Source organism: Macrobrachium nipponense, chromosome 32, assembly GCF_015104395.2.
Source record: "Macrobrachium nipponense isolate FS-2020 chromosome 32, ASM1510439v2, whole genome shotgun sequence".
Classification (NCBI taxonomy): domain Eukaryota; kingdom Metazoa; phylum Arthropoda; class Malacostraca; order Decapoda; family Palaemonidae; genus Macrobrachium; species Macrobrachium nipponense.
In genome coordinates, this window is record NC_061094.1 from 29,231,822 (window position 1) to 29,244,915 (window position 13,094).

Genomic DNA, 13,094 nt, shown 5'->3' on the forward strand with positions numbered 1-13,094 from the left:
GGAGTTCTTCTGTCCTTTAGCCTGTAAGTGATAGCCTTTAAGATACTCATGTCTTTTCACTTACAGACCAAACCAACCAACTGTGAGCATCCGGGATGCGCCGCCACACTTCAAGACCTTGTGGACATGAAGTTTGCCGGTCCCCCATGCTCATGCGTGACTCCGCACGGGGACCTCCAGGGTCTGGTATCACGAGACATGCACCATCTGTTATGATCTGGTGAGCCAGCTTTTAGACGGGGTAGTATTCCAAACTCCGTTAGCCAGTCCCCAATTTGTTATAGTTCTTAAGTTTTCTAAATTCAATCTTTCTTAAACTTAAGATAAAAATTCAAGGGGTTTTTACATCCCCTATAATTTTAAGTTAAGCCTTTTAATTTAGTTTTTAGTTTTAAGTTTAATCTTAAAATCTAATAAATACCCTCTCTTCCAGGCTCCGGCTGTGAAGGATACCGCACTGGCAACCCTGCGGGCCTGGGTCGGCGGTTTTGGGAAGAACGCCGCCAAGGGTATGCCTACATTCTTGAGAAGAGGTTGGCGGTACTGATCTTCCCCGGAGGCAAGTCAACGGGCTACTGTCGACCCAGCAGAGGCGGCCCCGACTATCGCTTTTCATTCAGCAACAGCTCGCTGCCTCGTTGACGGATCCAGGCCAGGACATCTCCTCGGAAGGTCGCGACATTGGACCTTAATATAGAACCCATGGTAGGTGTAGACGACCTGTTGGTCGAGTAGTACGTTTGGACGCCAAGGATGCCCTTGGTGCCACTGGATCTTCTACCCCTGCAACCTCTCCATCCTTCCAAGGCTTTACAGGTACAGAATTGTATACTTCTCCTGATGCTTCCGTTAGACCCAAGGTCAAAGGTCAAGCAGTAAAAACCTTGACTAAGACGTCGTCGTCGTCTAAAAAGACGGCGTCGGCGTCATCTTCATCTCGTAAGTCTCCGGCTAGAAATCCCGGAGCAGAGAGGTCTAAAGCTTCTGGGTCCGGCTCTAAATCCTCTAGGAGTAGATCCTCCAGGGGAGAGATCACACACCTCCAGCGGAGTCAACAGTTCCACTACCTTTGGTTCCGGATCAGACAAGCCACCCTTCCACCTCCAGCAGCAGCTCGGCTTTGGATTCCAATGCTGGTCTATTGCAACAAGTGGGGCGATCTGGTTGGTTCTCTGAAAACCAGTATGGAACAGATGATCTCCCGTTGTCTGAGAGGATCAACTCTCAGGGACAACATTATAGCCGGACTGAGCCAAGCTCCACTAGCTTCTCCCCCACACCTTTCAGCACAGGGGAGCGCAATTACCTCCTCCGTATGACTCTCTACCTCCGTTTCTCGATGAACAATCCTTTGGAGAGTAGCGTCATACGCCCCCTTCCAAGAACGGGCTTATCTCTATCCCGGAATGTGGAACTCGGAGGATTGAAGACTTTCGAGTTCTACCCGGAAGACCCTTCAGCCTCCGTTCATCGGCTACGCCAGGCTCACCGCCTCGGCCATGACTCGAGACGATAAGGTACCGAAAGAGACAGCCCTCTATTCACGAGACCAGGCTCAGAGAGAATGGCTCAGGTGTCTAGAGGACATGGACTGTTTCCAACACAAAGATACAACCATTTAAGAGTCCTTTTAACGATCTTTACAATGGAAGAGAGTACCCCGCCCTCCCTTTCTTGACAAAGATCGCTACAACCACCATTCCAGCAGCCCAGAAAGGGGGATTCGATGCCTCAGCTGAAAGAAGCGGCGACCCTACGTCTCCTTTACCTTTACTTCCCTCAGCCGGTGAGTTGTGGGAAGATTTGCCTAACACTTTTTCGGCGGGCAAACTCAAACCAGACTGTGCTATGGAGCAGTTTGGTGAGAAGCTGCCTAGGCTTCCAGATAGCCTCATTCAGGCAGAATTTGATGCCAAATCTAGGCTAGCCAGGTCTATCAATACATGGCCATGACCGAGGTGGCTACCATTTCCTATGGTTCTGAGCCACTTTTTTTAAATTTTTGCTTCTCACCAAGTCGCTGACTCAAACGGTGCAGTCTGATATGTTTGAGTTCGCCACGGCTAGGACGAACTGTAGAAACATGTCCTCCAAGAAGCAACGATTCGGCATGAACCGAATAAGTTTGCTTGCATCGAGCATCTGGGGAGCAGACCTCTTCCCAGAGGCGATGGTGAAGGAGGTCCAGGCAGAGGCTACGAGACTAAACCAAAGCCTTAAAAGATCGTTGGGGTCTTACGGCCAAGAGACGCCAAGATCAAGTGGTCAGGGTAAGGCTCAAGGAAACCCAGCCCCCAGACGTTTCCAGCCTTACCAGAAGAAACAGCCACGCTTTTACTCAGCAGGTTCCAGCTGTCCCGTTGGTGCAAGCAGCCCAACCTTAACTACCTCCAAGCTCAGTCGCAGCCAATTTATGTCATTTCCCCCAGCCTCAACCCTCCACCTCTTACGCTCTCTCTCCAGCCTTCAATCAAGTCTTCGAGGTCAGGCTTCCCAGAAGTATGACCGCTCGGGTAGGGGAGGCAGAGGTAAGCGATCCTTTCGGGGGAGAGGATCGGGAGGGTCCTTTATAGAGGAAAGCATTTCAGGGAGGCCGAGGAGGCTACCAACATCAATGAGGACTTTCAGGTAGGAGGGAGGCTGTTTCACTTCCGCCACCGGTGGAATTTCAGCAAGTGGGCCGCAGAGCATTGTGTCAAAAGGCCTGGGTTGGAGTTGGGTAGCGGACCCGCCCCCATCCAGACCTTTCCGCCAACTTCCATCCAAAGAATTGACGGAGTATGCGGAGGACCTCCTTCAGAAAGGAGCTATACGAGAGTCAACAGATTAAAAATTTCAAGGACGCTTGTTCAGCGTTCCAAAGAAAGGCTCACAAAAAAAGAAGTGGTAATCTTAGACTTGTCCCGCTTAAACTTAGCCATTCGCTGCGACAAGTTCAAGATGCTCACGATCTCGCAGGTACGGACCTTACTTCCCCGTGGGGCCGTCACCACCTCTATCGATCTTACAGACGCTACTATCATACCTATTGCAAGACACTTCGTCCGTATCTAGGGCTTCAAGATAGGAGACCAGGACATTCTCCTTCAAGGTAGTTCCTTTCGGGCTCAACGTAGCACCCAGGGTGTTCAGAAGTTGGCGGAAGTAGTAGTTCAACAACTAAGATCGCAAGGGGTTATGGTAGTAGCGTATCTCGACGATTGGTTGATCTGGGCTCCAACAGTCGAGGAATGGCCACATAGCAACACTGAAAGTGATTCAGTTCCTGGAATATCTAGGCTTCAAGATAAACAGGTCCAAGTCAAGACTCACTCCAGAGTCAAACTTTCAGTGGCTGGGCATCCAATGGAATCTATCCTCCCATACTCTGTCGATTCCATCAGCCAGAGGAAAGAAATAGCGAAGTCAGTAAAGCAATTTCTGAGTCACAAACTTGCGTCAAGAAGAACTCAGGAAAGGATCCTGGGTTCACTCCAGTTTGCATCAGTGACAAACATCTTGATGAAAGCCAAACTGAAAGACCTAACCAGAATCTGGCGCTCACGAGCAAATGTCAGGTCCAGGGACAAATTATCCTCAGTCCTCAGATTCTACGGAATCGACTTCGCCCATGGGCGAAAGTCAAGAACTTGTCGATATCAGTGCCCCTTCAGTTTCCTCCTCCGGGGATTACCATCCACACGGACGCTTCATTAAGCGGTTGGAGGATATTCCCAGTTCAAGAAAGTTCAGGGAACTTGGTCACCTCAGTTCCGTCAGTTCCATATAACGTACTGGAAGCAATGGCAGTGTTCTTGACTCTAAAAAGGTTACGTCCGCCAAAGTACTCCCACATAAAGCTAGTCTTGGACAGCGCAGTGGTAGTACATTGTATAAACAGGGAGGCTCCAAATCACGTCATCTAAATCATGTCATGGTAGCCATCTTCTCCCTGGCGGACAAGTTCAGTTGGCACCTCTCCTCCACCCATATAGCTGGAGTGAGAAACGTCATAGCAGATGCTCTATCCCGATCAGTACCTCTAGAGTCGGAACATGGTCACTGGACAACAGTTCGTTCCAATGGATTCTTCAGAGCGTTCCAGGCCTACAAGTGGATCTCTTCGCATCCCAAGCGAACACAAACTCCCATGTTATGTGGCTCCCAACCTGGACCCTCTGGCCTATGCCACGGACGCCCTGGCCCTAGACTGGAAACAACTGGGAGAAGATTTATGTCTTTCCTCCAGTGAATCTTCTCATGAAGGTACTGAACAAACTCAGGACATTCAAGGGTCAAGTGGCTCTAGTAGCCCCAGACTGGCCGAAGAGCAATTGGTACCCTCTAATTCTGGAACTGGGTCTTCGCCCTCTTCGGATTCCCAGTCCCAGGCTCTCCCAGTCAGTGCAAACGAAGACTGTGTTCGCTTCCTCAGGAATTCTAAAAACCCTAACTTTATGGATTTCATGAAGTTTGCAGCGAAAAGGGATGCGAATATTGACCCTCAAAACATTCTCTTCTTGGAATCCGATAAAAGAGATTCAACTTTGAGACAGTATGATGCTGCTGTCAAAAAGTTAGCAACCTTCCTGAGAGAATCAGATATTAGAATCATGACAATCAATTCAGCTATATCCTTTTTCAGATCTTTATTTGAAAAAGGCTTAGCAGCTAGCACCATTACGACAAACAAGTCAGCCTTGAAAAAGATTTTTCAATTTGGTTTCAACATAGACTTGACCAGACTCCTATTTCTCGTCTATTCCCAAGGCTTGTGCTAGACTTAGACCTTCTGTAAGGCCTACGTCAGTATCTTGGTTCTTAAATGATGTTCTAAAGCTGGCTTCAGAAACTGATAATGACACATGTTCATTTATAATGCTCTTAAGAAAAACTCTATTTTTATTAAGCTTGGCCTCAGGAGCTAGAATTTCAGAACTGTCGGCATTATCCAGAGATCCGGATCATATTCAATTTCTTCCCACAGGGGAAGTACTACTTTCTCCGGAACGTAGTTTTATAGCAAAGAATGAAGATCCTTTGATGAGGTGGGAACCATGGAAGGTAGTACCCCTTCCACAAGATATATCTCTTTGCCCAGTATCGACCTTACGAGCCTTTCTGTCTAGGACCTCCTCATCCTCATCGGGTCCTCTCTTTAAGAGAGAAAAAGGTGGTACTTTATCTATTAAAGCATCAGGCAAACAGATCCTGTACTTTATTAAACAAGCCAATCCTGACTCTTTTCCAAAAGCACATGATGTCAGGGCAGTAGCCACCTCAATTAACTATTTCCAACACATGAACTTCGATGAGTTGAAAAAATATACTGGATGGAAATCGCCGACAGTATTTAACGTCATTACTTAAGCCTCCTTGGAAGCTCTGAAATTTTCAGCAGTTGCGGCGGGTAACATAGTTTCCCCCGACTCTGCCTAATCTTTAGTAGAAGATCCAGTCCTCCTTTCTACCTGTCTCACCCAACAGTTCGTCTATGCCTGCCTTGTTCATCTACGGTTACCTTGTGTCTTAGCTGCTTTTATGATGATATGGTGGGTGTCCCTTATTTTTTTGCTAGGGACACTCACAATCGATTGTATATATTGATCTCTTTGATGTGATCCCCTTATTTTTATGCTAGGGGATACATCTTATTTATTATGGTTACGGGTTTGGTATATTAAGTCATATACATTCCTTCATATATTATTATTATTGAAGTTTGTTCTGTTCAGTTATTGTCATAATTGCTTAGAGTTCTTGGTACATATCGATACACAGATACTACTTTAAATTATATATTCCATGTAAGCCCTGTATATATGTAAATTACCTTAATTTAAGAAATATTATTAGCATTAAGTTTAATTTAAGCAATATTTCTAATTTTGTATCATTGTGTATATGTATCTTTATTAGCAATTATATTCTTTTCTTTTATTTTATCTTTTATTTGAGACCTCTTTTTGTTTTGTTGAATTTTCTTTACAATCTTGTGCTATTTCTCTGGTACGATTTCGCGCAGCGACACGAGCTGAGCCCAGAAAAGGGATTTTGACGTAAGGAAAAATCTATTTCTGGGCGATTGGCTCGTGTCGCCAGCGAAATCCCGCCCTACCCATCCCATCGCTCAAGATTGTCTGCTAACTTCAGGATGGCCACCAGAGGCGCAGCAGTCGGCAGCATGGGATGGAGTAGTAGTAGTTGCTGCCCACTCTGTGGGTCGGCTCTCCTCTTGTGGGGATTTTGTAGTGGGAGATTTCTATTGGCAATCGGCTCGTGGTAGTGGTCTCACTCGCCAATAGTGTTCATACCGACACCCTCTGGAGGGGGTGAGCGAGTCAGTTGTACTGACCTTTTTCTTTATTTATTTATTCTCTGGTATGTGTTAGTACATTTACCCTAGAAATAATAGATTAAAGGATATTTCGCTGGCGACACGAGCCAATCGCCCAGAAATAGATTTTTCCTTACGTCAAAATCCCTTTTTTCAAAGCAATCCTATCTCTCAATAATGATAGCCGATTCCCACATTGGAATAAAAAGTGGACAAATGTGAGGACAAATAACACCCCAGGAAAACAGAAAATTCAACCAGAAAATAGATGCTACATAATGAATAGAATCCATCGAAGCAATGAATAATGAAGCAATGATGCTGGAGACTGTTTGCAAAGGATACCACTCCAGAAAATTCCAATGCGTTCACAAGCTCTTGGATTTACAGCAAGGTTGTGAAATGCAACACCAAAACTCATGAAGGCACCGACAACAAAAAGCCTGGTGGAGGAGATAAACCAGTCTACTCCAATACAGAGACAGTAGCAATCAAAGGCAAAGAATTACAATGGAACCTCTACATATGAAAAATTCAGGTTACGAAAGCAAAGACAAAGATTTTTTTGCTTCTGTGTACGAAAATAATTCAGGCTGCGAAAGGGTAAAGTCTGAGATTCGCCTGGGACGCCGAGAAAAATGTTAAAACTGGCGCGCCGCCAACTCAGTAGACTTGCCACCATCCTCCTGCTCTCCCATTGGTTCCTGATGCTAGTCACTGCCGTAAGATCCTGCTCTTCTATTGGTCAGCATCTGTCCCATCATGCCTCTATGTAAAGGCGTCCTTGACCATTTTTTGTGGCAGCGTAATTGTAAACACCTGGAATTCGTTCGTTCACATATATTTCGTTTGCTAACATAAATTCGTGTTAGTGATTTCGCTTTCGTTGTACTGCAAGTTACTTTATCGTGTTGTGTGTGAACTTAATGACTTACGTTTTAGCCATGGGTCCCAAGAATGTTGCTGAAGTTCACGGAAAGAAGAGGATGTTTTCTATGGAGACGAAGATGGAGATAATCAAGAAGTGCGGTTTTCTGCCATTTGTTAATGTGTTTCGTAAAGTTTAGTGTTAATGTTTTCTGCCATTTTTTTATGTATTTCGTAAAGTTAAGTGTTCATGTTTTCTGCCGTTTGTCTTCCCCCTCTATCGCCACTTTCAGACATCACCTCACTCGAAAGGTAAGGTTCCACATTTTACTACATACGTACGTACATGTGCACACAGTATTTCATGTACCCTGTACACTAATACATTTTATTTACAGGTACAGTAACAGTTAGGTTAAGTATTGAATGGTCCAAATTGTTGTATTTCATTGTTTATCGGTCAATTTAGTTTTATTATAAAATTTACTGTGGTGTTTTTGTAGGGCTTGGAACAAATTAGGCAATTTACATGTAAAACGTAGTTCTAGAAACAAAAAAATCAGGTTACGCAGGCCGCTTTGGAACGGATTAATTTCATAGCCTGAGGCACTACTGTACTTGCCTAAAAGGAGAATGTGCCAAGCACTGGTGCTGAAGAGGCAACTGAAAACAACTCAAAAAGACCCAAGAAGACAAAGAATACTATTGAAGAGACTGGAAAGAAATCTGTGGCTTCAAAGGAGATCAGGATGTTGAGTGCAGTTCAAGAAAACACCTACAATACCCATGAGGATTTCAAGGCTGAACAGAATAGGAATGAGCCTGGTCGTGTGAAGCCTGAGGAGAACAAGAACTATAGCATTGCGACTGTGCCATACCAGGCACTAATGGTGATGGTGAGACTGAACATTGAAAATGATACAAACTCCTACTTTTACAATTGGGAAGAGAAATTTCTGCCACTTTATGAGACATTAGGGCATGCTGAAAATGTCAGGGAGAGGAAGGAGAATGTGGAGAATAAATAAGTTCACAAACCCAGACCCAACTACTAGTCAAATGAATCCCCAGCATATCAAACAAATGATGCCAAGATGAACCTGCATATCTGGACCACAGGGAAGACCTATAAGATGAATGTGAGTGGCTAGCACCAGGAGAGCTCCTCAGAGATGCTACAAATGCATCTTGAAAGGGAAAAATCGCCATAGCAGATAGCAGCTACAGACGAGCGTTCAAGTGTGCTTTCATGTAAAAGCACAATGGGAGTCTAGGATGAACCAGGAGCACTTTCAGTACAGGCAGTCCCTAGTTAATGGTAGGGGTTCTGTTCCCAGCAGAGTGCCTACGACTGAAAATTACAGATAATTATGGTAATAAATGGCATTTGACCATAAGCACCAATAAACCACTTATCAGCATCAATAAACCACTTACTAATGCTGATAAACCACTTTCTGACGCCAAAAATCTGGTTAAAGATGTTGTTAGCCAAATGCCATAAAACCAGAACACTGTTTACCGATGCTGCCAATAAACAAGGATTGTCTGTATCTGCATGAACACAAGCATGGAGCTCACCACAATTCTCTGTGGTATTGTAATGCTTTCATGTATGGACCCCCTGTTACACACATATGATCCAGGTATCATATATGCATACAATGAGAGTTGCTGGACAAAGCAAGAACCAACAAAGGGTTTGCGCAACCAAAAAAATACAGATCAACATAATAATAAAAAATTCTACAGTACACTGACCTTCCACAAATTTATCCTCCTCTGAAAATGCAGGATCAGGGGATAGGGTACACATACGTCAGGAGTTCTTCTTAACAAACTAGGCACCACCTGCAAATACTAATTGATAAGACACCCAGAGATGTTGTACAGTACTGACCCACTGCATGTGAACCTTCTATCTGTACACACGAGCTGGGAATCATACATGCACGAGTTGAGAAGGTAGCACCAACTCTTCTCCACATCTCCCAGCAAAAGGGCAAACAGGTGGAAAGTTCAGGACAGTCCTCATGATCCATAAATAAACAGGAAGACACTGGTTCACTAACACATTTAGAGAATCTGGTGATAACCTCAGCTTCAGCAGATGTCCCACTCACAGGTAAGCAAATGCCATCACCAACCCCCCAAAAGAAGGAAGGCAATCACTCTAACCCTGACAGAAATTCTTGTGGGATGGCTTTCAATGCCTGTTCTTCTGACTGAAGGAAGAATAGGCAGAAGTTGATGAGGAAGGGCTTGATGAGTAGGACTGGAAGAAGATGCATGCTTGCATTTCCTCACTTTAATCTCTTTGACTACAGCAGAAGACATGTTAAGACAGGAAGTGGTACTGGAGGAGTACAACCTGTATTTGATACAACGGGTTATCCCCACACAAGGTTCAACAACACCGAGTTCTTGGCAAAAACTTCAGTGAAAGTCAGTTCTCTCAGATTACTGAGTGGAATTCTTTCAGGACTCTAGTGAAGCTGCCAACAAAGCATTAGTAAGAGGTAAAGAACTATGAATAATCCCCACTATCTAGCTTAAAGAGAACTTGACCCAAACACCTGAGTCAACACTATAGGAGAGCACAGTCTGGTCACCTACCCTTATGAGCATAAAACCCTCACAAAAGCAAAAGGTATAGAACAAGGGTGGTCTGGGAGGAAGGAGTCAAAATTATCTAAAGCAAAGTAATCCCCAGCTAAGAAATTGACATTCAATAATTTTGCAGAAATCAAACAGGTGAGTGTTTTTTTCAGAGGTTTAAAACATGTTGAACAACTGTAATTTTAAATATTGATTGTTTGGAAGAAGTGGTAAGGAAAGTGGTAAGGAATTAAACCCTACTCCCATTGATTGCAATTCTACCTTAATACAAAAGATGAAAGAAGTCTCAACTTGATGGTAGGTTAGACCAGAAAGACATATTAACATGACCAAGGCTGAAGAAAATGTTCTTGATAAGGGGCAGGTATGTGTGTGTGTGTGTGAAAGGGGTGGGGGGTGGGGGAAAATCTATCACCCACTAACTACCTTGATACCAAGTTTCAGTGATAAATTCCAGGTCACACTGAGGGATATTTCTACATAAAAGGCAATGGTCTATATTCCCATACGTACTAAAAATAGGCTATTGGCTATTTTCACATCAGTCTCTTAGGCAAGAAAACCGATTTCTCCTGAATTTACCAACCTTATGAAAAAAGTTTGACATGTGGCAACCATTTAATTAAACTCGCTAGAATGTTTGGTATTATTTTACTTGAAACCATTATATTGCATTCTCGAGACAAAAAAATGTAATTTTCCTGTGTTTTAATGTGCTTTGAATGCTTCTGACATTTATTTCATTAGAAAATAATTATTCTAGAGATAGTGGACCCCACCCTTATATCCTACAATTTGAGGATCACAGTGGGAAAGCTGGGTTTACAGGTGGGTGAAAATGCAAAATGAGCAAAATACAATGATCTCAATCTCATTCATAGTTCTCATTAAGAACTATGAATTAATGTTTTCCAATGAATATCATTCACTTGGGCAAGAACCTGGTTTAGGTTAGTTTATTTGTGATTAGTAAGGTCACTTGCTACCAGAATGAATTTGAGAAATATTCAAACCACACAATAAAACATTGGAAAATGATATTTTCAAGTTCAAAATGTGATGGCTTAACCTAAAATTGTAACATAAAAAAAATTATATTTTCAAGTACAAAATACAATAATGGTTTAACCTAAAAGTTTAACTTAGGAAAATTATATTTTCAAGTACAAAATGCAATGATGATTTACCTTAAAATTTTACTGAATTTGTTAGTACAGTAATAGGTTAGGCTAAATAGGAAATCATAAACCTGTAAAGTATTGTCAGGTTAATGTTGAAATTGACATGATAGGCTTAAAAGCAATCATATGAAGAGTAGGGAGACTGGTAGGCATTTGTAATTTTGTCACCAAGGAGAGCTTCCATAGAATACAATTTACTCTATGAGCTCTAAACAACATTTAAATGAACTTGCCTGGTTAATTTCCATCAATTTACTGACCATTACCTGATTGACACCCTAAGTCAGATTAGGAAGGTAAGTTCTGGTTAGGTCAGGGCATGATGCTATAGGAAAGGTTAGGTTAAGGTTGTTTTGGGTACTACCTACCTATGTTGTACAGTTCCAGACCACGTGTCTGAACAGAAATTTAGTCCCGCTGATGTTTCCAATATCCAGTGGTACTTGAGAAGTCCAAAGGTGGGTGTAGCCACCCTGAGCAGGTCAGTGTTACATAGGGAGGGGGGTCTATGGCACCCTAAATCAAGTTAAGAAGGTAAGGTCTGGTTAGGACAGAACCGTTGAAGTAACACCTCAAGACCTCTACTTTCCTCTTGAAGTAAATTTTTTCTTCCAGGTCACAAATTAAGGCCTTAATTTCCAATTTTTGGGAAGGTGGTCGCGCTATGGTAGAGACCGGCCATTCAGTATTTTACTCTAGGTTAGTGTTTTGGTTAGGTCGTAGCCACTACCTACAAAATAGTACCTAAGACATGACCAGAATGACTTAAGGAGAATTAGGCTATGTTTCACATATTCAGTTTCTTGCAGGGGTCCAGAGGGCGGAAAAGCCCCCCTGGTAGTATTTCTATATAAGCATTCTGCATCGTTCATCCCCGCGAATACAAAAGCCACCAGGAATTAGGGTGTCAAATGTATTTTGCTGTGTTTAGTACAAGCCCCTGGGGGTTAATTAGTATACTAGTTGTCCAAATAGGTAAATATTACTTAAAATTCTTGTTCAGGAGGTAAAACTGCATAGAAAAACTGCAACTGCCATAGTCTAGGCCACTGCAGAATAGTAATATAGATCTAACCCCCTGCCTAGTTCAGGGGACAGTACCCTAAGCAAGGTTAGGAGGGTAAGGTCTGGTTAAGTCCAGGAATGGTTAAGTTAGGGCACAGGCCTACGTCATGTAAGGAAATTAACGTCTGGTTAGGTCTGGATATGGCCAGGTCAGAGAACAGTGACCTAAATCAGGTTAGAATGACGGTAAAGTTTGGTTAGGTCACCACACACCGTTCTAAGAAAGGTTAGATTGGCCATTGTTCAGCGGGATTTCTCACGCAAACCCCCGTCTCGCTACTCTACATCCGATCTCTGTAGGATTTTACCTTTCTACCTACCTATTTGTGTCGTTAACAACCTAGCTCATGATCAAGATGGCATCATGACAAGCTACCGAAGCCCAGACAAGGCTCCCTATCGGTATGTTAAAACGGTGTGGAGACTGGACAATTTTCACAAGACATTTAGCCTAGCTAGGCTAGCCTATACTACCTAGGTGTATGTTTTTGAGTTCTAATAAATCTGTTTTTTACTGTTACCTTGCAAACAAAGACCTCTTTCACATACAATCCGTGAGGAAACCTACAATTCTAGGTATAGGTAGGCTACCTGGGTAATGAGACGGTACATACTAGGTAGGTTAGTAGCTATAATCAAAACCTTATTCCAACGTTTGTTTATGTTTACATTGGCCAGGCGTGTTTTCGGCGAGTACAGACTTTGACCGACGTATGAAGTGACGTCATTTAGTTAAACCGGAGGGAAGGCTACTGCAGCATTCTTCTTACAACTGACGCTTTTGGGTTGCTAAACTAACTTGATTAAAATGAGCCTTTACTCATACTTCTGTTATTGTAAATATCAACAGAAATAAAGACAAAATGTGTGAAACATACTATGTTTGCTTTAGTTTAGGGGATAAGTGAAAAATGATGACACTGGATGAAATAATACAGTTAAACCTCTCTTAGTGCCTACAGTTAAACAAATGGGAAACTCGGAGAGAGAAGGGATAACATAGGAACCAAGAAGGAGGAGGAGTATTAATATCAGTATGGTAAGAA

General features: G+C 43.1%; 1 protein-coding gene across 1 annotated transcript in view; it reads right to left on the reverse strand.

The window, feature by feature from the left end:
- The window catches only part of LOC135207394 (gastrula zinc finger protein XlCGF26.1-like), a 198,513-nt gene extending 185,774 nt beyond the window's left edge, over positions 1–12,739 (reverse strand). The window contains exon 1 of the mRNA XM_064239124.1: positions 12,570–12,739. The gene's annotated coding sequence lies outside the window, so the exon portion shown is untranslated. The remainder of the gene's footprint in view (positions 1–12,569) is intronic.
- Positions 12,740–13,094: the final 355 nt, after the last annotated feature.